Below are 24,384 nucleotides of genomic sequence, written 5' to 3'. Positions count from 1 at the left end.
GGAGATGATGCAATAAACAGAATATTAGGGACACAAGAAGATGGAAGATCAGTATTTCTTGTCCTTTTCTCATCAGTACCCTCCCAGGAAATCCGTGTTCCTGGAGAGAAAACTTTTGTGTTTCTTAAATGACACAGATAATAAAACTGTCCTTCTATAAAGTGAAATGTACGAGTAATAACACCTGTGCTCCTTTCCAGGCAGACATCAGCTGTGTGTCCATGAACAGGCAGTGACACTTGTGCCCAGCTGCTGCGCTCTCGCCCCGGTTCCCTTTTCCTCCGCCCCGGCTAGCTCTCAGTCTGGGGCGAGAGTGGGCGATGGAGGCACCCTCCGCCGCTCCCAGCTGGGGTTTGGAGAGTGCCTTTGTGGGTTCCGGGCAGCGCTAGCACGCCTCGCGGTGGTAAATGAAGAGCGGATCCTGCTGGGGGCTAAGTCCGAGTTTATTGTAGCCCAACGGGGCCAAATGTCCTAGAACGGTGCCAGCCAACAGGAACAAGCACAAGGTGCTTGCACTGGCTTATAAACTGTAAGGGAGGGGTATCCAACGACCAATGGGGATAGGGATAGGGGGTGGCTCCGGGATGGGGGGATATGGTGGGGTCTAATGGGGGAAGGATATGGGGGGAGTCCCAGGTCCTCGCCCAATCACCCGGTGCCCTGAGTAGAAGCTTCTGGATGGATGGGAAGGGGCACCGAGTGATAGACAAGGCACCCGGGGGGGGTAAAATGCCTCTTTCAGGGTGATGGATAGATACTGGGAAGGCGGGAAGGGAGGACAAGGCGGGAAAACTGGGGATAAACCAAGTTGCACACGGAAGGAATAAACCAATACATAATACAGGGATAATAAAACATACAAATAATGCAACTCCACATCTCCTCCTTTTTTTGTTTAAAAAGAAAGGGGAAATGGGCAAAAACGCAACTCCACACCCTGAGGTGCCGAGTTGGGATTGGATCTCTCAGAGAGGAGCTGAGGGAGAGCAGAGCACCTTGCAAGCTGCAGGTCCCTGCCAGCCCCGCAGGGCTCCTGTGCCATCAACATCTGGTCTGCTCCAGTCTGGAACAGGGCCCAGCACGGTGCCGGGACCATCAGAGAGCTGAGGTGTGTGCTGGAATTCCATGCTCTACCCATGGCACAGCATCCCTGCATTTCCCTGCTCCAGCCTTGGTCTCCAGCACAGCCATGGAGGCTCTTTGGGCTCCTGAGTGTTCCTGCAGCCCCCAAGGGCAGCTGAGCTCTGCCTTGGGCATAGGCAGCCCTGGCCAGCGCAGGCCATGCTCAGCAATTCCTTGTCTGTGCCCAGACTTGCTGCCAGCCCCGGCAGCGGCTGCGTGGCCCCTCTGTGGCCCTGTGCTGGCCCAGCCATGGTGCCACAGCCCCTGTGCAGCCCAGCCCAGGACAGGAGCATTGCGGCTGGGAACGGCCCCTGTGCCGTGGGGCCCTGGGCAGCCTTGGGGCTCTGTGCCCCATGGCCTCCCTGCTGGGCAGCCTCTGCCAGCTCCTGCCGAGCCCGTGGCACCTGTGGGGCTGCACAGACAGCCCTGCCCGGGCTCTGCCGGCCTCTGGGCCATCAGAGAGGCGGCCAGGGCTGGCCATGGCCGGGAACAGGCCCTGAGCCCCGCAGGAGGATGGAGCTGGGCCACAGCCAAACTCAGCCCAGGGCAGAGCTGGGCTCAGCAGCCAGGGCTGCCCAGGGCTGGCACAGACACAGGCTGGCGCTGACAAATGTCCTGGGCCCCTCCCTGCTCTGTCTATGCCCCAAGGGCACGGAGCAGCCTCCTCTCTCGGGCTCTTGCCTGTTTTCAATGCCTGCCCAGGCGCTGGCCCTGCCCCACAAGGCCTGGGCTGAGTCCTGCCCCTGCCCGCTCAGCCAGGCTGAGATGGACACTGATGGTTTCTGTGCCAGGCTCTCCCAGCCCAGCCCAGCTCCCTGCCAGCTCTGCCAGCTGCCCTGAGCTCTGGGCAGCACCAAGGGCCTCTCCCCAGCACAGCCCAGCCGGCTCTGGCCCCACAGCTCTGCTCAGCCCAGGCTGCTCTGGGAATGGAGCAGCTGAGGAATGGAGTCACATCCAGGGGTGTCCCCAGGGCTCAGGACTGAGGCCAGGTCAGTGAAATCTCTTTTTTGTTGATCTGGACGAGGCCATCGAGGGCACCCTCAGTCAGTTCCCAGGTGAGCCCAGGCTGGGTGGGAGTGTGGCTGTGCTGGAGGGCAGGAAGCTCTGCAGAGGGATCTGGACAGGCTGGAGCCATGGGCCCAGGACAATGGGATGAGGTTCACCAAGGCCAAGGGCTGGGTCCTGCCCTGGGCTCACAACCACCCCAAATCCCTGGCCGTGCCCTGCCCCTGATCCCCACAGCCTGTCCTGTTTCCTTCATCCCTGAATTGCCAGGGACTTTCTGGGACAAGGGAGCTCTGCTCTGGGGATGGAGGGAGGTGGAAGTGCCACCACTGGAGTGGGAACCACAACTCATCAGGTTTGTGTCCTTTGGGGGTCAGGAACTGGTGAGACTCAGAGGCACAGAAAGTTTCTCTCCATGGCCAAAGGACCATAGATGAACAGGACACAATTTAATAACAATCACGCTCTTCCCTGAGCTATGTGCTACGTCCCAGCAGTGTCTGATGAGTCCACCATCCACACGTGATTTTCATGCTAGAATGAATTTCAGACAAACATGGTTCTGTGATAGATATAAACACAGTTAGGTTCTTGTATTAGGGTGCTCATCCTGAAGTGGGGGAAAAACATCTCAAACAATTCCTGATGTGCAAAGCTGTCAGTGGTGGATGGAGAAGGGAGGTCAGGCTGCTTTTGGTGTTGAGGAAATGCTGAAATCAGCCTGACTCATTTCATCTCCTCCTGGCCTGGCTGATTATCCAGGCCCCTGGTGAAGAGCCTGGCTCTGTGTTCTCCATCCCCTCCTTGCTGGGACTGCCAGGCTGGGATGAGGAGCCCCTCAGCCTTCCCTGCTCTGGGCTGGACAAGCCCAGCTCCCTCAGCCTTTGCTCACAGCCCAAGGGCTCCAGCCCCACCTTGGAGGCCCTTCTCTAAGCCTGCTCCAGCTGCCAGACATCTTTCCTGCCCTGGGGAACCCAACCCAGGCCACAGGGACCTGGATAATCCACGTCCTTGATGTCCTGGTCACACAGCCCTGGCCCCTTTTCCCCATGTCAGGCTCTGGGGTGGATCCTGTGGAACATCCTTTGGTGGAGGCTGTGGCTCCAGGGGGACCGGGGGGATACCAGGGGACAGGGACCCCGCTGGGCATGAACAGCATTGGACTTGTTGGGAGAAACTGTGAGGGGGAGCTGGGGTGGAGTGACCAACCCAGTGACCTCACAGAGCCCGCCTGGGATGTCATACAACCCCTCTGGGATGTCACACAGCCCCTCTGGGATGTCACACAGCCTCTCTGAGATGTCACAGCCCATTCTGTAATGTCACACAGCTGGTCTCTGATGTCACAGCCAACTCTGTGATGTCACGGTCTGCTCTGCAATTTCAAAGCTCTGTCCTGTGATGTCAAAGCCTGCTCTGTGATGTCACAGAGATGGCCTATGATGTCATAACTTCTTGATGACATCACATTAACCACTCTGTGATGTCATGGACCATTCTGGCATAGATCACTCATGGGATGTCATAGCCCACTCTGTGACCTCATGTTACGAGACGATAAATTGTCTCCACCAGGTGAGCTGACACCTGGAGCTTATTCTCCAAAACCCCAGGCCTATGGAGACCACACAATGCCCATTGTGGGAGAAGGGGAACTGAAAGTTCACCAGCCTCAGTGTCCTGCCAGCTCAGCCAGGCCCACGGGAACATTGGGGTCCACGACCACCAGGGACCACCAGAGAGACCCCCAGGACAGAAGAACACATGGGTAAAGGGGAGGGGAAATATGTTAATGGTTTTGGGGAAATGATTATCAGATGTGTGTTTAGTCCAGAATAATCAATGAAAATGTGTGCAAAATAGAGAATATGAACAGAAATTTTCCTGTACTCAGCATGCTTGGCTTTGGGAGGAGCTATCCCCTGTGCATCCAGCTGAATAAAGAATGCTGCTTCTTAATGCTGCACTGGTGTTAAGGAGTTTTCTGTTTTACTGAATTTTTGGTAACAGTCCACTCCCAGGGAAAGCTCTGTCTCCTGCTGTTGACAAAGAGAGAAGGGCTGGTGGCAGATGTGGGGTTCGGAGGCTGCCTGGGGCACAGTGACCATGAAATAATCAAGTTTTCAATGATCTGTGAAGGAAGGAGGTGCAGCAACAAAACTTCCACATTGGAATTAGGAAGGGCAGACTTTGGCCTATTTCGGATGCAGGTTTGGGGAGTACAAAATCAGGTACTGATTATTTTAAAGGAAACAGCCCTTAAAAACAAAGGGATTCAGGGAGGATGGACACATTTCCAGAAAGTAATGTTAAGGGGGAAGGAGAAGCCTGTCCAAGTGTGGCAAAAGTTAATCTGGTGAGAAAAATTACTTCCCTGACTGCCCATGGAGCTTTCGTGGGAACTCAAGGGAAAAAAGAGAGTGTATCAATTTTGGACAGAAGGTCAGGCAACTTAGCAAATGTTTAAGGATGTTGTTAGGTTATGGAGAATAAGCTGAATGGTGAAATCTCAATTAGAGCTTAACCTGAACACTTTAGTGAAAAATATTAGAAAATATTTCTATAAATAACTCAGTAGCAAAATATGGGATAATGAGAACCTCTACTATTTATTGGATGCAGTGGAGAGTAGAGTTACTAGAGATAAGGAAAAAAGTGGAGTCACTTAACACCTTGTTTGTCTCAACTTTCAATATACGGAGAGATTGTCCTCAGGACAGGAGTTCTCCTGAGCTGCTAGATGGTCACAGGGAGCAGAACAGCTCCCTGTAATCCAGGAGGAAGCAGCTGCTGACCTGCTGAGCCACTCAGATGCTCACAGGTGTATGGGATCAGATGGGATCCATCCTAGAGGGATGAGGGAGCTGGGGGATGAGCTCCCCAAGCTGCTCCCCACCATTTACCATCAGTCCTGGCTCACCAGGGAGGTCCCAGAGCACTGGAGGTGCCAGTGTGAGCCCATCCCCAAGAAGGGCTGGAAGGAGGATCTGGGGAGCTCCAGGCCTGTCAGCCTGACCTCGGTGCCTGGCAAGGTTATGGAACAGATCACCCTGAGAGCCACCACAGGGCACCCACAGGATGGCCGAGGGGTCAGAGCCAGCCAGCGTGGATTTAAGAGGGGCAGGTCCTGCCTGAGCAACCTGATCTCCTTTTATAACCAGGTGACCCACCTGTGGATGCGGGAAAGGCTGTGGATGTGTCCATCTGGACTTCAGCAGAGCCTTGGACATTGTCTGTGACAGCATTCCCTGGAAAAGCTGCAGCCCATGGCTTGGGCAGGTTCCCTCCTGGCTGGGAGATGGAAGAGCTGGCTGGAGGCTGGGCCCAGAAGCTGGTGTCCAGTCCCTGGTGCTGTCCCCCAGGGATCTGTGTTGGTCCCAGTCCTGTTTAACATCTTCACTGATGATCTGGGTGAGGGGACCGAGCCCACCATCCCCAAATTTGCAGATGACACCAAGCTGGGTGTGAGTGCTAATCTGCTGGAGTGTAGGAGGGCTCTACAGACGGACCTGGACAGGCTGGATCCAGGGCCCAAATCAAACAAGGTGAGGTTTAACAAGTCCAGGTGCCGGGTCCTGCACTTTGGCCACAACAACCCCTGCAGCGCTACAGGCTGGGGACAGAGGGGCTGGACAGCAGCCAGGCAGAAAGGGACCTGCAGGGACTGATGGACAGCAGGCTGGACATGAGCCAGCAGTGTGCCCAGGTAGCCAAGAAGGCCAATGGCTCCTGGCCTGGATCAGGAATGGTGTGGCCAGCAGGACCAGAGCTGCTGTGCCAGCCCTGATCTCTCCCCAGCTCTGCACACAGACATTGTTGCCGCAGCTCCAGAGAAGGCATTAAATGGGCAACTCTGCAGAAAACTCTGTTGGGAGATCCTTTAGTTCCTTTAAAGCCACTGAGAGGACAGCCCTTCATTGACACAGTCTGTGGCCGCAGGAAAGGTGAAGAGAAACAAAATGAGAAATCACAAACAATGACATTTCTTTCTAATGTGGAAAACATTAAAATGTAAAACAAAGAAAAAGGACCTCTGTATGAAACCAACAAGAAGTATCAGAAGTGACTTTTATTACAAGTGATTTGCAGAAATTTGCCAGCAGTTAAATGTTTCTGAAAGCATCCAGTCATCAGTGTCCACACTGCAGCCTTGAGTTCCTGGTTCCTCAGGCTGTAGATGAGGGGGTTTAGGGCTGGAGGCACCACCGAATACAGAACTGACAGGGCCAGATCCAGGGATGGGGAGGAGATGGAGGGGGGCTTCAGGTAGGTAAATACACCAGTGCTGATAAACAGGGAGACCACAGCCAGGTGAGGGAGGCAGGTGGTAAAGGCTTTGTGCCGTCCCTGCTCAGAGGGGATCCTCAGCACAGCCCTGAAGATCTGCACATAGGAGAAAACAATGAATACAAAACAACCAAATGCCAAACACACACTAACAGCAATGAGCCCAAGTTCCCTGAGGTAGGATTTGGAGCAGGAGAGCTTGAGGATCTGGGGGATTTCACAAAAAAACTGTCCCAGGACATTGCCCTGACACAGGGGCAGGGAAAATGTATTGGCCGTGAGCATGACGGCATTGAGAAAGCCACTGGCCCAGGCAGCTGCTGCCATGTGGGCACAAGCTCTGCTGCCCAGGAGGGTCCCGTAGTGCAGGGGTTTGCAGATGGACACGTAGCGGTCATAGCACATGATGGTCAGGAGGGAAAGCTCTGCTGAGATGAAAAAGACAAAAAAAAGAGAGCTGAGCAGCACATCCTGTGTAGGAGATGGTTCTGGTGTCCCAGAGGGAATTGTGCATGGCTTTCGGGACAGTGGTGCAGATGGAGCCCAGGTCGCTGAGGGCCAGGTTGAGCAGGAAGAAGAACATGGGCGTGTGCAGGTGGTGGCCGCAGGCTACGGCGCTGATGATGAGGCCGTTGCCCAGGAGGGCAGCCAGGGAGATGCCCAGGAAGAGGCAGAAGTGCAGGAGCTGCAGCTGCCGCGTGTCTGCCAGTGCCAGCAGGAGGAAGTGGCTGATGGAGCTGCTGTTGGACATTTGCTCTGGCTGCACATGGGCACCTGTTCATGGAGAAAGGACAGGGACAAGTCAGGAGAGGCTGCTTGGAGCCAAACCTGGGCCATTCCCTGCAGCCTGTCCTGCTGGGACTCACACACCCTTGATCCTGCTCTGGGAAAACCTTCACCCAGCTCCCTGCCTGAGCTCCAGTTGTGCTGGCTGAGTGTGCCAGGAGCAGCCAGGCCTGTGCGTGGGGGCTCTCGAGGAGCCATCCCTGCCCTGCTGCCCTGGGTTTGTGGCTATGGGGCAGAGGGACAGTGCTGGATATTCAAGATTTGTCAGGGGACTCACTTATAGTGCAGAAAGGCTTGATACCATCTGCACTACCAAGTCTGGAGGACATGGATTTAGAAATATATGTATAGAACACTTTCCCTACCCACACATCATTCCTGTCTCTCTGAAGTCAGAAATCCCCAGCATTCCTGCTGCACTCAGAGTTTCCCACTGAGAGATGTGAGAGGCAAAGGATTTCCTGTGGCTGAAGGAAGGTGAGGGGCTGGATGGGCTTGTTCCCCCAGCATTGCTCTGCTCAGCCCCCTCTGCTTCCCTGAGCATCTCCCTGGGCCTGGACATCCCCTTCTGAGAGGTGCCTTGTCCCTGCCAGCGCTCACAGAGCCCATCCCACCCTGTGTGCCCTCGACCCGGCCCTACAGAAACCTGCCTGTGTGCAGGGCCCTGGCTGGGGCAGGCTCTGTGTGCAGCTGGGCAAGGGCAGCTCAGGAGAGCCCTGCTGGGCCCTGCAGAGGTGATGCTGCTGCTGCCCAGGGCTGAGGAGTGGCTGAAGGCCCTTTGGGAGGCTCCCAGCAGAGACACTGACCACCCAAAGTCACAGTTCTGGAGTCTCTGTAAATGTTCAAACTTTCCTTTGATGATCCTGTGTGTCCCTTTCAATTCAGAATGTTCTGTCATTCTGGGATTATAATTCCTGTTCGCTTCTCTCATCCCCCTGTTGTCTATATAAAGAGAAAAAAAGCCCTTGCAACAGTGTTAGAACAGTAAAGTAAAAACCAGACCTTTATTGGAAGCTTCCAGGTCTCCCAGTGGGGATGAGGCACACCCAGCCCCTGATTTCAATAATTCATTAAGGTTGATTTATTAGAATTTTTAACAAGGACATTCGAAAGGATATTTACTTGTCCCAGTTACACACCCCTGGCTCAGCACATTGGAGGAGGTCCAAGGGCTTTTTTCCCCCAGTTTTTGTTATCACTGCTGGCATACAAAAACCAAAATGTTTTTCTTGTAGGTGCTCATCCTGTTGACAAGACTATATAATATTCAAAAATGTATTTATACAGTCAGGTTATTTGTCTAAATTCTAAGAGAAACAATATGGAAATATAGTGAACTTAATTAAATATTATAGATCTAGAGGTATATAATAACGGTTTAATTGTGTTCAGTAAGAGTTTAACATAGTTAATCAAGAGCTTAATAGTAATAATAAAGGATTATAGTTTTCTAAGTTTATAAGTATAATCCTAGGCTTACCTTCTTTGGGAAGTATCCTCCGGAGCTGTGCCCAGGCTGGTCTGGAGCTGGAGCAGCCCTGCCCCAGCCAGCCCCTCTCAGCAGCAGCACCTGCCCTGCTCAGGGTGGCTCCTTCCCCCCACAGCTCCTGGCCAGCGCTGGGAGCAGCTCCAGGGCCGGCTGCGAGCTGTCCCTGGCAGGCAGCAGAGTCCCTGGCCCAGCACAGCGCCCTGGGCTGCAGGACCCTGCTCTGCAGGACAGCCCTGGGCACCCCTGGCTGCTCTGCACAGGAGATGAGCAGAGAATGCACTCACAGGGTCTGTGGGTATTGGGATGTTCCAGCTTTAGGAGATCTCTCCAGGAGCTGCAGCTGCATTGTCCTGCAGCCAGAGGTTCCTGTGCCAAGGGCTGGCAGTGATTCTGCCCAGGGCACTTCTCAGCCCCTTCCCAGCCCTGACTGATTGAAGCTCCCTGTGCCTCTGTGCTGTGCCCGCGCTGGCTGCAGGCAGTGCCCCAGCCCTGCTGGGCTGGGAGAAGAGCTGCTCAGCAAGAGAAATGTGCTTTTGAAGTTCTGCTTGGTTGCCAGGATCACCCTCTGTGCCAGGAGCCCGGCCCAGCTCAGCAGCACAGACACAGCACAAGGACTTTAATGACCCTCTGGGGCTTTGTGCTCAGGCCCTGAACATCAGGCCCTGGGAGGGAGCTGCAGAAACCTCTCCAGAACTCCAAGTCAGAATCCAACTCCAAAGTTTCTTGGACTTTTAATGGGTCCCACTGAGGGACACGACTCAGAAAGTGTCCCCAGACCCCAGGCCGAGCAGAGAACTGGAGGCACTGATGCCAGGTGGGGACAAAGAGAAGCCAAGTCTTGGTGCCCTGGGGCACAGCAGGGTCTGTGCCACCAAGGGCTGTGAGGAGACACCTTGTCCTGAGGCCCTGGGGCCTCCTGGCACAGCCCCAGCCAGGCTGGGCACTGTCAGCCCCTGCTCCTGCCCTCAGCATCCCCCCCATGCCCACATCCCAGTGGGGTCAAGGATCTGCTGGAAGGAGTCCCTGGGGAGCCTTGGTCAGGAATTGCTCTGGGGGCTCCTTCGTGCTCCCAGGGAACTACAGGTTTTTCAAAGGCCTTTGGCTTTTGCTTTTGCCTTGGAGTCTCTGAGAGGTTTGTGCAATCCTGGCCTCCAATATATTGCTGTAATTAATCCCTGGAGAGGCTTTGTCAGGAACAACACTCAGTGGGGCCCATTAATGCTTCAAGGTACTTCAGTTCTTTTAAGGTACTTGGTGTTTCCCTTTTGATACAGACTCTGTGAGAGGTTTGTGCAATCATGGCCCCAATTATCTGCTTTAATGAGTCCCTTGAGAGCTTTTTACTGACACTCAGTGGGGCTCATGAATACTTTAAGATTCTTAACATTTGTGAGGTATTTTTGGATTTTCCTTTCCACACTGACAGTTCTTTGTGCCATTTTCAGTCTCTGAGAGGTTTTTGTGCCATCCTGGCCTCCAGTTCTCTCCTCCAATGACTCCATGAAGAGTGTTTGGTATTGATGGACCTTTGTGGTTCCCAATAATGCTTTAGACTCCAGCCACTTTGGGGTTTTCCTCTGACTTGGACTCCTGGAAAGGTTTGTGCAATCTCTTCTCAGGCCCTGAGGTTACAGGGCTCAGCTCCAAATGCACCACAGGGCTCATTAGGATCAAGCAAGTCCTGACAAACCATGGCTGTGCCTCGATTTCTCTCTGCTCTCGTGCAGTTTGTCAGGAAGTTTCTGTAGTGGTTTTGGTTCACCATTTTGAGATTTCTCAGCCAATGCATCAATTAGTGTGGTGGGTTCAGTGTTGGCTAATTACCAGTGCACTCACTAGAATATACTTACTCATTTCCTGCTGTGAGATAGGATTAGGAGAAAGGCAAAGTGGGCTCAAAACTCTAAGAGCATGAATAAAATTTTGGTAACAGTAACTAAAAGAAAAAGCAACATGGATAGAACAAAACATTCAGAACACTTCCCCTCACCATACAACCTGACAATGTAAAGAGACAAAACATAAAATTTTCGGTCAGTTTACCACCTCTAGAATAGTCTGTCTTCATTAAGGGAGAGAAGTTGGTCATGTTAATGTTATAGAGGCTTCTCCACAAGAAAACAGTTATCTCACGGGTTTTGATTTCCACAAATAGCAGCCACCCAAAAAATCTGCAATTGTAAAGTCCCTGACATTTTTTCGCAGCTTTTACCACAGCTGTGCTTATGAGCCATATCAACTTATGGGGTATTAGTGTAAAGATGAGCTGTTTAAGAGCAAAGGTTCTCTTCATCTCTTTCTGAAATCATCTTAATTTCTGGGAGCAGAGATCTTCTTCTTCTCTCCCTGAGAGCACAGGGTCTCATCACTCTGCTCTTTCTCTGTTCAAACTTCTCATGGGATCACAACTACTTCAATATTTGCTTACTTTAGCATGGAGGCCTTTGCTGAAACAAGTCATCTCCCCATACTTTTCAATGCATTATAGGGAAAAAGAGAGTCTGATGTATCAATGACATCCTTCTCCACAGCTTTACCAGAGGATTCCAGCCCCAGGATCAAGGCATCTCATCTTCAGTGACCTCGGTGTGTTCATGCTGCTCCTCTGTGTGCCTGCCCTGTGTCCTTTTCTCTCACTGGAGGGCGGATGGCAGCACTGGCAGAGTCAATATCTGCTCGGGGCTGCAGACGGTTCCGTGAGCTCAGCTGGGCTCAGTGGCCAATTCTAATTTTGGGCATGATCCCTTGTACATGAAGACCAGTACTTTTCCATAGGAATGAAGGAACAAAGTGCCACTTCTTTAGGGGCAGATGAGAGGTGACCACCAGAGGACAGGTCCAGCCAGAGCTGCCAGATTTTGTTCTGCGAGATACCCTTGAATATCAGAAAGTTTTTTGGCAGAGTGTCAGTTTTGGCAATGGGCATCTGAAAAGATGGACGGTTCGTTTCCATACAGAGGAGAGCATGGAGCCCCAGTGCTCCAGGAGCTGATGAGGGGCAGGCCTTGACATCCCAACATCACCCAGACCTGTCAGGTGGCCCCTGGGAGGCCAAGCCAGACAGACCTGGTCCATGTTCCCTCGCTTCCATGGGGCCCCACAGTGTCCCAATGGTCCCTGGCTTCCAGAAGGCCCTGAGGTGTCACAATGCCCCCTTGGTGACACCAGGCCCTGAAGGGTCAGAATGGTCTCCATGGTTCCATCAGGCCCCACAGAGTCATAATGGTCTCTGGGTCCATGAAGCCCCGCAGTGTCACCATGGCCCCTTGGTTCCATGGGCTCCAGTGGTACCACAATGATCCCCTTGGTTCCATGAGGTGCCCACAGTGTCACAGTGATCTCCATGGGACGGAAAGAACCGAGCTCCAGTGTGGCAGGGGCAGCCACCAGAGGCCAAAGCCAGCCAGACTTGATGGTACTGGCAGATTTTGTCTGGGAGGAACCCTGGGATATAGGGAATTTTAGAGGTGGAATCCCAATTTCAGACATGGACACCCAAAGTAAAAGGATGGTTCTTTTCCATAGGAAGAAAAGCACGGAACACCAGTGTTTCAAGTACAGATGAAAGGCTTCCACCAGAGGCCTAAGCCAGCCAGACTTCTCTGTCCTGGTAGCTTTTGTCTGAAAGCAACCCTTGGATATAGCAAATTTGGGAAGTGGAACCCCAATTTCAGCCATTTCTGCGTAGATAAGGACAGTTCTTTTCCATAGGAAGGAAAGCACAGAGCTCCAGTGTTTCAGAGGCAGAAGTGAAGAGAAGTGGCTCTTGAGAGGCCAAGCCAGACAGACCTGTTTGTCCTGGCAGCTTTTGTCATGGAGAGATCCTTGGATATATGGAATTTGGGAGAAGGAATCTCAATTTTGACCATGAACACCTTGAGAAGAAGGACAGGTCTTTTTCATTGGAAGGAAACCACTGACCCCAGTGTTTTGAAAGCAGGTGAGAGGCTTCCCCAAGAGTCCAAGGGCAGCCAGACCTGTCTGTCCTGGCAGATTTCACTAGGAGCAATCATTGGATGTACAGAGTTTTGGAGGTGGAATCCCAATTCTGGCCATGGACACCTGCTCAGGATGGATATTTTTTTCCTATAGGAAAGAAAAGCACAAAATCCAAGAGTTCTGGAAGAAGATGAGAGGTGGCCACCCTTAGGCCAAGCCAGCCAGACCTCTCTCTCCTGACAACTTTCGTCTCAGGGCTATCCTTGGACATAGGGCATTTTGGAGGTGGAATCTCAGTTTTGGCCGTGGACACCTAGACAGGAAGAACAGTTCTTTTCATTAGGAAGGAAAGCACAGAGTCCCAGTGTTTCAGAGGCACATGAATGCCAGCCCTCAGGAAGCCAAGGCCAGCCAGATTTGTGATTCCTGGCATCATTTTTCTGGGAGCTATCATTGGATATAGGGAATTCTGGAGGCAGATGCCCAATTTTGGCCATGGGTACCTGGTTGAGATGGATGGTTTTTCCCCATAATAAAGAAAAGCACATGGTCCCAGTGTTTGAAAGGCAGATGAGAGGTGGCCCCCGGGCGGCCAAGGCAGCCAGATCTGTCTCTCCTGGCAGATTTAATCTATAAACAATCCTTGCAATATAAGGAAATTTGGAGGAGGAATTCCAGTTTTGGCTATAGGCCCCTGGAGGAGAAGAATAGTTCTCTCCCATAGGAAGGAAAGCCCAGAGCCCCAGTGTCACTATGGGACATGAGAAAACATGATGGGCACCTTTGCGTATGTGACGGTAAAAGAAATGTAATTTATTTCTGACTCCAACATTTATAGTTTTCCAAAGATGACAGTGGATTGGAGGGTGAAAGTGGCACCTCTCCAATGACACTGGACAAAACTACCGTCCATCAAATTTCTCCTCCTCTTTGAAGGAATGCAAAGCAATAAGTTATTTACAGAAAGTTGTGTGAGAAAATTTGCTACAAGAATGTAAACTCAGAAGGTCTTAGAAAATCTTAAAAAATCAGGCCGACACCCCAGTGCTTCAGGGGCAGATGAGAAACAGCCCTCGACATGCCAAGGTCAGCCAGACCTGTCAGGTGGTCCCCAGGAGGCCCACCCTGCCAGACCTGTTCCATGTTCCCTTGGTTCCATGGGACCCCACAGTGTCACAATGGTCTCCTTGGTTCCATCAGGCCCTGGAGTGTCACAATGTTCCCCTTGCTTCTGCAGTGTCACAATGGCCCCGTGCTTCCATGAGGCCTTGCAATGTCACAATGGCTTCATGGTTCCACAAAGCCCTGATGTGTCACAATGGCCCCTCGGCTCCGTGTGCCCTCGCTGTGTCACAATGGCTCCTCTGTGACACTGCGGCTGCACAAGGTCACCATGGACCCTTGATTCCTTGGGGTCTCTGAGTTCACAATGGTCTCCTTGATTCCATGAGGCAGCACAGTGTCACCCTGCCCCTTGGTTCCATGAGGATCTACAGGGTCACACAGGTTTGTGACATTTGTCCTTGCTGCCCCTCACATTCCCCTGCCCCACAAACAGCCCCGAGCCACCCGTGAGGGACAGGCCCTGCTGTGCCAGGCTGGGCTCAGGGCTTGGCCTTTCTGCTTCCCCCAGCCAGCCCAGGCCTTGCTCAGAATTGCAGTTCCCTGCTCTGAGCCTTGGGCTCCCTGCAATCCTGGCCTCAAGGATCTGCTCTCAGCAGTCCCTGGTAGCCTTTGGCAGTCCCTGCCCTCAGTGGGGCCCAGTGATGCTCCAAGAGACTTGGACTTTTGCTTCTGACTCCTTGAGCAGCTTCTTCAGCCTTCTCTCAGTGACTGAGGGTCCTGGACTGAGTCTCAAATCCATGTTGGGGATAATCAAAATACAGAAAGCCCTCAGGGGAGCTTTGTCTTCATTCAATGGTCTGCAAATCTCCAGGGCTTGTGCAGCTGATTGGAGTCAGTTTGGAGTTCTTGTAAGGAGGAGGATTTCAAAGTGCACCTCATGACATTTTTCTTTAATTAAGTGAGTATTCTTAGTTTCCAGTTCAGAGAAGAACTGATAGAAGCATTCCCCAGGTGATCTTGATGCTCAGTGTCTCCTTAGGAGGTCTGGGCATGTAGAAGAATGAGCCCCTTGAGAGCTGACCCTGTTTGGACAAGCTGTTCCTCACCCCCAGCCTCACCATGTCTGACATCGCCCACCTGGCACTGACATCCCTGTGCCCTGCAGCAGAACCTTGTCCCTGAGCTCTGCAGCTCCATGTCCCAGCCCATTGCACCGTGTCCCACCTGCTCTCCTCAGGGCTCTGCCTGCACACAGGCCCAGGAGAAGTTTTGCTCTTGGGAAAGAAAGAATGGAAAAGCCTGAGCAGGTTTCCTAAACAACAAACCCCACTCAGGAGCCACCTGCTCAGTACAGGCTGCCTGGAATGGTGTCACCTTTCTACAAGGGACAGTGTGACCAGAAATGATCTCTGGAAGCAGAATTCTCTGAGTCTCCCAGCTGAATTCTCTGTCCCTGTCCTTTCCCTGGATCTCTGTTGCAGATGGAAGCTGCTGGTGCCATCCTCAACTTTAACCTCTCTTTGGAGTGCAAACAGATGTTCCCCGGTGTGTTAAGCAGGATTTTCTCAATGTTTCTATAAACCTTTTGTGTCCCCCATGGAACAAAGGGGCCATTTTGGAACTGAGGGAGTCACCTGGAAGCAAAGAGTGAATGGTGACCCTGGGGTCCCATGGAACCAAGGGGCCATGGTGACACAACAGGGCCACGTGGATCCAGTGGTCCATTGTGACACTGTGGATCCAAGGAGACCATGGAGACTCCCCCAGAACCTCATGGAACCAAGGAGTCCATGGTGACCCAGCGGGGCTGCATGGAGCCAATGGTCCATGGTGACACTACCCATCCAAGGAGGCCATTTGGACACTGTGGAAGCTCATGGAGCGAGGTGGCCATTGTGGCACTGAAGAACTTCATGACACCAAATATCAATGGGGACACAGCAGGGCATCATGGAACCCAAGAATCGCTCTTGACAGTGTGGAAACTCCTGGAACCAGGGGCTGTTGTGACACTGCAGCACCAACACAGCTGCTGCACCTTGTCCCCTGCCCTGCACAGCTCCTTGGGAGGCACGGCAGGAGCAGCACACTGGGAGCCTCGGGAATGCCCCTCTGGGATCCATGGCACACGCTCTCAGGGGCTGGAATTCCAGTTCCCAGCCAGGAAAAGATGTTCCTGCCCTTGAAGGCAAAGCTCATATGGAAGAGCCAAAAGCCAAGTGGAGCAAGATCCTACAGTGACATTTCACTGCCAGCCATCATAACTTCACCCATGGTTGTTGTAGCTCGTGGATTGGGAATTAAATCACGGCAGGGCCATTGGTGGGGGCTGCCCTGGGTCAAGGGAGGCAATGAGAGAGTAACAGAGCAGGCAATGGAAGGCAGGAGAGAAAGGAGGTGTTTTGGTTTGGAAACACAGGTGTCTGCTAAGAAAGGCATGGGCCTCCCCTGAAATGGAAAAATGAAGACTCTTTCTTTAAGAATTGTTATAAATTTGAAATTAAGGGCGGCTGTCAGGTAAAAATATGGAAGCAGGAATAACAGTTTTTTACTAGGGGAAAAAAAATAAAAGAAACAATGAAGTGAACTAAAACAACACTGACAGGGTCAGAATACAACCTGACACTCTGTTGGACAGGGTGTTGGCCGCAGTCCAATTGGAATTGTGGCTGCAGTCCTCCAGGAGTGTCAGGTGTGGTTCTGTTGGAGAAGTGATCCTGTAGAAAAGGGAGTCTTCTTCTGAAGAGGCAGTGGAAGAGGCAGCTGTTCCTCTGGGAAATCCAGCGCAGAAAAAGCTGTGTTGGTGCACCAGAATCTCAAGACTAGATGCAGGTAGGAATGCTTGGCTCCTCCCTCTGGGTGGAGCATCTCACAATGGGATGTTACAGTTCTTATCAGTCATGCTGTGACATTCAATAGCCCATTATCAACAGATGTCTCCCCCGAGGAAGGATTGATTGTGGAAGAGATAAGGAAAACTGCCCACTTAACACAGGACAACTGCCATACAGATGACAAATAGAACACATCTTGCTTTTCAGTCTGTGGCAGGAGGACACAAACAAAATCAGCTGAGAAGGCGGCACTCTGAAAAGCAAACCAGAACTGACAGAAAATGAATGGGACAGAAATCAATAGTTCTGGAAGTTTCATTTGCTATCAAAATAAATCACACCCACTCAGCCCCACACAATCCTGATCCCACAACCTCAAATTTGGATCTCACTTCTCCTGATCTCCTTCCAACCCCATATCAACCTGGAGGCTGTGGAATTGAGTAATTTTGGCATGGGGCTGAGGTGGGAACCAGACATTTTGAGGTGGGATTCACCTATTTTGGGGTAAGATTTTGGGGTTTCGAGTGGGATTGAGTCATTTTGAGGTGAGAGACAAATCCACCTTGGCTTTTGGAGTGCAAAGATATGGAAAATACTACCAGATATCCCCCAAGAACCAACAGATCCTCCAGAATATGTTCCCAAAGGATAAATTCCACCTCAAATACCTCTAAAATGGTGGGACTTTTAACATCTCTGGTCAATACTCTTTTTAGTCATTTTTCAGGTGTTTTTAAGTGATAAAGACAAATCAGAAGAAAATTAGGGCCAAACCAAAACCAGAGACCCCTTGAGCATCCTCTGGGCACTGAACAAAACAAACTCAGAAGATATTAAACTTAACCCTACAGATAATGCCTTGAGGAAGATTTGCTCTTTCCGCAAGTCTCTTGTGATTGAAACGCAAACAAATCCCAAACATTAATAAACCAAAAACAGAAGCAATTCTGTGGCAATTCCAAATTTTATCAGTTCAAGCACAGCTCCAGCTCAGATGCTGGCAGGTTCCAAAAAAAGAAACACAGAAATTTGTCCCAATACAGATTATTAAAAGGAAGTTAAAGGTCAGTGTAGCTGTCACAAAGGTGACAGGGACCAAGAAAATAATGCTTCTTCTCCAAGACTGTGAATTCAGGAGATATTTGTAAAATAACTTGAGCTGGGCTTCTTGTAGGACTTTAGTAGCCTTGTGTTCCTCACCAGGTCATGAATGATCCATGTCAGCCTCACTGGTGTCATCTGCTCCCTTTCTTTCAGTGATTTTAACAAACTTAAGAGAGAGATGGAAAGAAAGAGAAAAGGGGAGAGAGCAAAGGAGTGACAGGGACAGAGATCTCCCCTGGGACAGGGCAAGTGTGACATTGTCCCCTGTGTGTGTGGCCTTCCCAGGGTGGGGGTTTTACACCTGAGCCAGTTTGGGTAAGGGGGGTGGTGTTCACCCCCCACCTCGAGCAGGGATTGCCTCACTGTTTCAGGTTACAGTGTCAGATGTAACCAAAAGTGTTTTCAGTCACCATCTCCAAAAACTGTTATCAACAGGTGGGGCAGTGTTCTTTATCTCTTCCATGGCTCAGCCCTGATAACGCCCTCCAGGGGCCATCTTCTCTTAATGGGCCATTGAGTGTCACTGCAGCACTGATAAAATTACATCATCCCATTGTGGGATGCTCCACCCAGGGGAGGAACCAAGCATTCCTACCTGGATATAATCTCACCCTTGCAACACCACGATCACCTTGCCTGCTGCATTCCCAGAGGACAAGAGCTCCATAACCACCACTGGACCTTCAGAGGAAGACCAGACCCTTCTACAGGATCACCGCTTTGACAAAATCACGTTCATCACTCCAGCCGGACTGCAGCCACCATTTCATCAGACTACTGCCACCACCCTGAGCAACGGGTTGTCAGCTTATATCCTGACTCTGTCAGATTAAGCCAGTGTTTCTGTATCATTGTCTTCATTTTAATTTTATTATTCAATTATTATGGCTTAGACTCTCCCCCTGGTTTGCTTTGAAGCCAGTACAAAACTCACTGTGCTCATCCCTTGTTTTCCTCCCAAAACAAGATTTCCCGTACCCAAACATTCGCCAGATGGAGGAGAAGGTTGCAAGGAAGAGGAAGATGCCCTGGGACACCGAGGCAGGTGAGGAGGAAGTCAGTGCCCCTTTCTCCCTCTCTCCTGCTCCATCTCCCAGCCCAGCACAGCCCCCGGCTGCAGGACAGCCCCGCTGCCGGTGCTCTCCTGCCGGGGACGCACTGGGGGGATCTCCTTGCCCTTCCCTCTGGCACGGAGGCAAATCCCATCCTCTCCTTGTCCTTCCTCCCGCAGATGAGGTGCTGAGGGTGGAGAGCAGAGAGGACAAATCCCCATGGCAGAACCTTGTGGAAGAGGCTGTTTTGAGTGGCTCCATGGTGCAGGAACCCAATGGGAGCTGCACGAGGAGGGGCTGCAAACGCAGATCAAGGGGATCTGAGGAGGAAAGATGCACTCTGGTCCAGGAAGGTGGACAGAGCTTCAGCCAGAGCTCGGAGCTGGTGGTCCCTGAGCAGCTTCATGATGAGGAGAAGCCCCATAAGTGCTCAGAGTGTGGGAAGAGCTTCAGGTCAAACTCCAACCTGATCCAGCACCAGAGGATCCACACTGGGGAGAAGCCCTATGAGTGTGAGGAATGTGGGAAGAGCTTTTTGTCAAATTCCAACATGATCCAGCACAAGAGGATCCACACTGGGGAGAGGCCCTACGAGTGTGGGGAATGTGGGAAGAGCTTCAGGCGGATCTCCCACCTGAGCAGCCACAAGAGGATCCACACTGGGGAAAGGCCCTATGAGTGTAGGGAGTGTGGGAAGAGCTTCAGGCAGTGTGGTGCCCTGATTGTCCACCAGAAGATCCACACTGGGGAGCGACCCTACGAGTGTTCCAAGTGTGGGAAGGGGTTTCAGACTCGCTCCTATCTCCTCTTGCACTATCGAGCTCATACAGATGAGAGGCCCTTCCTCTGCCCTGACTGTGGGAAGGGATTCAAGCACAACTCCTCCCTTGTCAGGCACCGGCACATCCACACTGGGGAGAGGCCCTACGAGTGTCCCCAGTGTGGGAAGAGCTTCACCCAGAGCTCTCACTTGACCAAACACCAACGGAGGCACTAGTAAGGGAAGCCCCAAGAGTGTCCCGCCTGCAGGAAGAGCTTCGTGCTCTGCTCCAGCTCCATCCCCCACTGCAGGACCCACATTGGGCATAGGTCTGGTGACCCACATTCCCTGTGATCAATGTTGGGAACACACCTGACTGGTTATCCTTTTGGTTTGGCCCTAATTTTCCTCTGATTCATCTTTATTCTTCAAACACAGCCAAAACAGGGTTAAATTAAAGAAACTGATCAAAAATATCTGAAGTGTCACCATTTCACAGGAGTTTTAGGGGGAATTTAGGATTTAGGGACGCATTCTGTGTGGAGTGCCCCTGTTGCTAAGAGGCAGGAGTTTGATCTCACCCTTCTTGTGTTGCCAGTAATTCCTCCCTTGACCCAAACCCAAACTCCACCCCTGGGATACCCTATACAAATCCCATGGCTCTGCCTTTGCCCTGTCTTTTGGTGATAAGAAATGGATTTTGGGGTTTTGTGAAACCAAGATACATCTCATTTGTTCCTGCCGCCGGCAGCTGCACTCACCCTGGACACCATGAACTCAACTTCTGGAGGATTTGTGGGTTCTGGGGTGATTTTGGGCAGTGTTCTCCATCTCTTTGCATTTCAAAAGCCAAGAGGGATGAATTTGTCACCACAAAAACACTCAATCCCACTGAAAATAACTGGATTTTAAACTATAAAGGCACAATCCCACCTCAAATTGCTTGTTCCCCCTCAAAAAAACCTCAATCCCACACAAAGCTCACTCGATTCCACAGCTGACCGGGTGGGATGGGGTTGGGAGGAGATTGGGAGAATTGTGATCCCAGTTTGGAGTGGAGAGATTGGGATTGTGTGGGGCTGGGTGGTTGGGATGTATCTGATAGTGAATAAAACTTTCAGAGTTAATGATGTTTGTCCCATTCATTTTCAGTCAGTTCTGTTTGCAGAGTGGCTCCTTCTCAGCTGTTTAAATTCCTATAAAAATCCTTTTTTAAAAATAATCTAACCCAAACAATCCAAAAACCAATATCCATATAAAACCACCCATCTGCAATTATATTTCTTGAAACCATTTTAATTTTTTTAGAGTGTTTAAGGGTGCTATTAAAGTTTAATTGTTTGGTTAAATTGTATGAGACATTACAGTGGTGTTTGGTTTCGTGTTTAGTATATTTGTAGTATGAATTGTTTCACTAAGGTGTGTTCGATTGTATGTTTAGATTGGCCTGTGCTGCGAGAGGCGCTGGGCTCTGCCTGGCAACTGATGAGTCAGAGCCGTCCCGGGCGCTGATTGGCTGAAAATCGCCAGGCAGGACCTGCGCCGAGTTTCTGCCCGGGAACTGAATCGTCATCAACGCCGCGCGCTCTGATTGGCCAGGATCTGCTTCGGGGCGGGGCCGGGAGGAACTGGGGACCCCCAGGAGCCCCCCGGGTTTGGGGGTTTCCATCCCCCCTCGGCCCCCGGGGCGGCCTTGGGGCCACCCCAACACCCCAAAATGGGGAGGGTCCCGGAACCGCTTGGAAGCCCCAAAAATGGGCTGGAAGCGGCAGGAGCCGCCCCAAGAAGGGATTGAAGGGTCCGGTCCGGGAATGGCTCCGATCCGGATTGGGGCGGGCTGGGATTGAGGGAGGGTCCGGTCAGCGGCTGCGGAGGGGCTGGGATTGGGGAGGGGTCCGGGATTGAGGGGATGGGTCCATTCCGGGTCTGGGGCAGGATCGCTCCCTGCGGGTGGGCTCCATTATTGAGTCAGGGTCTCTCCGCTTCCCGATCCCAATCCTGTTCCCTGATCCTGTTCCCGATCCCAATCCCATTCCCATTTCTGTTCCCGTTCCCGGGCCAGTTCCCGATCCCGATCCCATTCCCGTTCCTGTTCTCGATCCCAATCCCACCGCTGTTTCCAGGGAATGGCTCCTATCCCAACCCCGACCCCAAACCCGGGGGGTCAAACACTGGGGTCAAACACCCCAAATCCCAACACTGAGAGGGGGGAGGTCAAACACCCCCAAACCCAAACTCTGGGATGTCAACCTCCCCCCTGCCCCAAACCCCCCAAATCCCAGATCCTGGGGTGTCAAACACTCCCCAGTTCCCAAAAGATGGTGTTAAATCCTCCTGACCCGAAATCCTGGGGTTCAAAATATTTGGGGTGTCCAACACCCCCAATTCCCAAAGTCTGGGGTCAAATACCCCAAATCCTGATGTGTCAAACACCCCCAGCCCCCAATGTTTGGGGTTAAAACCCCCAAGACCCGACTCCTGGGCTTTGAAATATCTGGGTTGTCCAACCCTCCTCCTCGTCAAAGTTTGGGGTCAAACCCCTCAATTCCCAAACTTTGGGATCAATCCCCCCCAATCCCAAACCCTGGGGTGTCAAATCCCCCTGATCTCCCCCACTTTGAGGTGAAATCCCCCAAAATCAGTTGGTCAATCCCCCCAGTTTCCAAATTTTTGGGTCTAAACCCCCAAACCCCAAATCCTGGGGGTTGAAACACCTGGGTTTGCCAACCACCCTGACCTAAACATTTGGGGATGAAACCCCCTGATTCCCAAATCTTGGGAAAAAAAAAAACAAGATCCCAAACCCTGGGGTGTCAAGCTCCCCCAGTTCCCAAAGTTTGGGATCAAAAACTCCCAAACCCCGAGGTGTCAAACCCCCCTAAACCCCAAATTTTAGGATCAATCCTCCCAGTCCCCAAAGTTTGGGGTCATGACCCCCCCCCCCCCCCACAAATGTGGGGCCTGTGGGACCGAGGGACCATTGTGACACCATGGGGCCTCAGGGAAACGTGGAGACCGTTATGACTCTTTGGGGTGTCATGGGACCAAGGGACCATTGTGATATGGCGAGACCCCAGGGAGCCAGAGGTTCACTGTGACATTGCAAGGCCTCATGGAGTCATGGAGACACCATTAAGAGACTTCACAACCTCATGGAACCAAGGGGCCATTGTGCCTCTGTGGGGCACCATGGAACCAAGGAGACCATTGTGACACTGAGGCAACTCATGGGATCATGGAGACCATTGGGACACTATGAGCCCCCATGGAATAAGGAAAGCATTGTGACACTGTGAGGCCTCATGGCACCGGTGAGACCATTGTGACCCTGGGGGTCCCCACAGAACCAAGAGGACCATTGTGACACTGTGGGGCCTCGTGAAACCAAGAGGCCTTTGTGGCACTGCAGGGCTGTGGAACCAAAGGTCCATTGTGACACTGCAGGGCCTCGTGTCATCAGTGTTCCATTGTGACCCTGTGGAGCCAAAGGAGACCATTGTGACACCACAAACCCCAGGGCCCAAAGATCCATTGTGACATTGTGGCCTCATGGAACAGAGGAGTCCCATGTCATTGTGGGGCCTGGGGAACCACGGAGACCACTGGGACACTGCGGGGCCCCAAGGAACCAAGGGAACACGGAGCAGGTCTGGCTGATTTGGCCTCCAGGGGCTGCCTGACAGCTTGGCACCTGGAGGGTCTCTTCCCATCTGCTATTGAAGCACTGGGGCTCGGGGCTTTCCTTCCTATGGAAAAGAACTCTCCTTCTCCTCTAGGCACACATGGCCTGAATTGGGATTTCACCTCCATTTCCTTATATCCAGGGATTGTTCCCATGGACATATTGCCAGGACAAATGTGGCAGGCAGTCGTTTGGTAAGGGTCACTGCTTATCAGTCCCCAAAACACTGGGGAAGGCTCCATGCTTTCTTTCCTTTGGGAAAGAACTGTCCTGCTTCTCCAGGTGCCCATGGATGAAATTGGGATTGTCTCCAAAATTCCCTATATCCAAAGACTGCCCCCAGACAAAATCTGCCATTCCTGAAAAGTCTGGCTGGCCTTGGCCTAATGAGGCTCTCACCTGCCTTCCAAACACTGGGGCTCTGTGCTTTCCTTCCTATGGAGAAGAACTGTCCTTCTCAGCCAGGTGCCCATGGCCATATTGGGATTTCACCTCCAATGTTGACTGTTGTGACAGACTGGGGGAGATTGTTGTCTGGAAACATTTCATGTGTGGGGGAGGAAGGGACAGGTCCAGCCCTGCCCTGCCCTGGAACCCCAGCACTGCCCAGGAACCCCAGTCCCCCCAGAGCCTCTATCCCAGCCCAGCAGTGTCTGCCAGTCCCTGGAACAACACAGGCAATGCTCCACAGCCACCTCTGGAGCTCCCAGCCCAGCTCCTGAGTGACAAAATGACCCCAAGTTCCACCTGGGGGAAGGGCCCAGGAAGATCAAGGGGTATTGATGGCTGACCACAAGGCAAGCACACAGCTTGACCTTACCTCCTCTTGGAATTTCCAGCTGAACACCACTGTAATCAAAGAGCTGGTACCTTTGTGTGCTTCCCTGTATCTATTCTGTCTTTCTCTCTTTCTGTGTCTTCATCTTCTACTTCTCTCCTCTTGAACATTTTGATTAACTTAAAATAGAACAGGCCTAAAGTTGGTGAAGCTGAATCAAGACCCTTTGTGGCTGACAATCCATCAGACTCTGTCCCTACCCCCACCCTGCCATTTCCCCCATCCAAGCCCTGGCACTCAGAGAAGCCTTGTGCAAATCTGAGCTCCCTCCAGCCCAGGCTGCACCTGCAGCTTTCAGCTCGTGGGCTCCACCTCCCACCTGCTTTCCTTGGAGAAGAAGCTGCCCCAAACAGAGGGATGTTCATTTATTGCCAGCCAACAAAGCCAAGGGAAGGCACAGCTCCATCCAATGCAAAAG

The 24,384-nt window shown here is 52.0% G+C and overlaps 1 protein-coding gene and 1 pseudogene across 1 annotated transcript in view; both read right to left on the bottom strand.

Annotated features, from left to right (window-relative positions):
• The window catches only part of LOC144248446 (uncharacterized), a 248,329-nt gene that overhangs the window by 93,064 nt on the left and 130,881 nt on the right, over positions 1 to 24,384 (bottom strand). The gene's annotated exons all lie outside the window — the stretch shown is intronic.
• Positions 6,184 to 7,165, bottom strand: LOC144248449 (olfactory receptor 14A16-like; annotated as a pseudogene).

This window comes from Lonchura striata, unplaced genomic scaffold (genome assembly GCF_046129695.1).
Source record: "Lonchura striata isolate bLonStr1 unplaced genomic scaffold, bLonStr1.mat Scaffold_127, whole genome shotgun sequence".
In the NCBI taxonomy this organism is placed as follows: domain Eukaryota; kingdom Metazoa; phylum Chordata; class Aves; order Passeriformes; family Estrildidae; genus Lonchura; species Lonchura striata.
The sequence above is the reverse complement of the archived record's forward strand: the minus strand, read 5'-3'. Positions and strand labels throughout refer to the sequence as shown.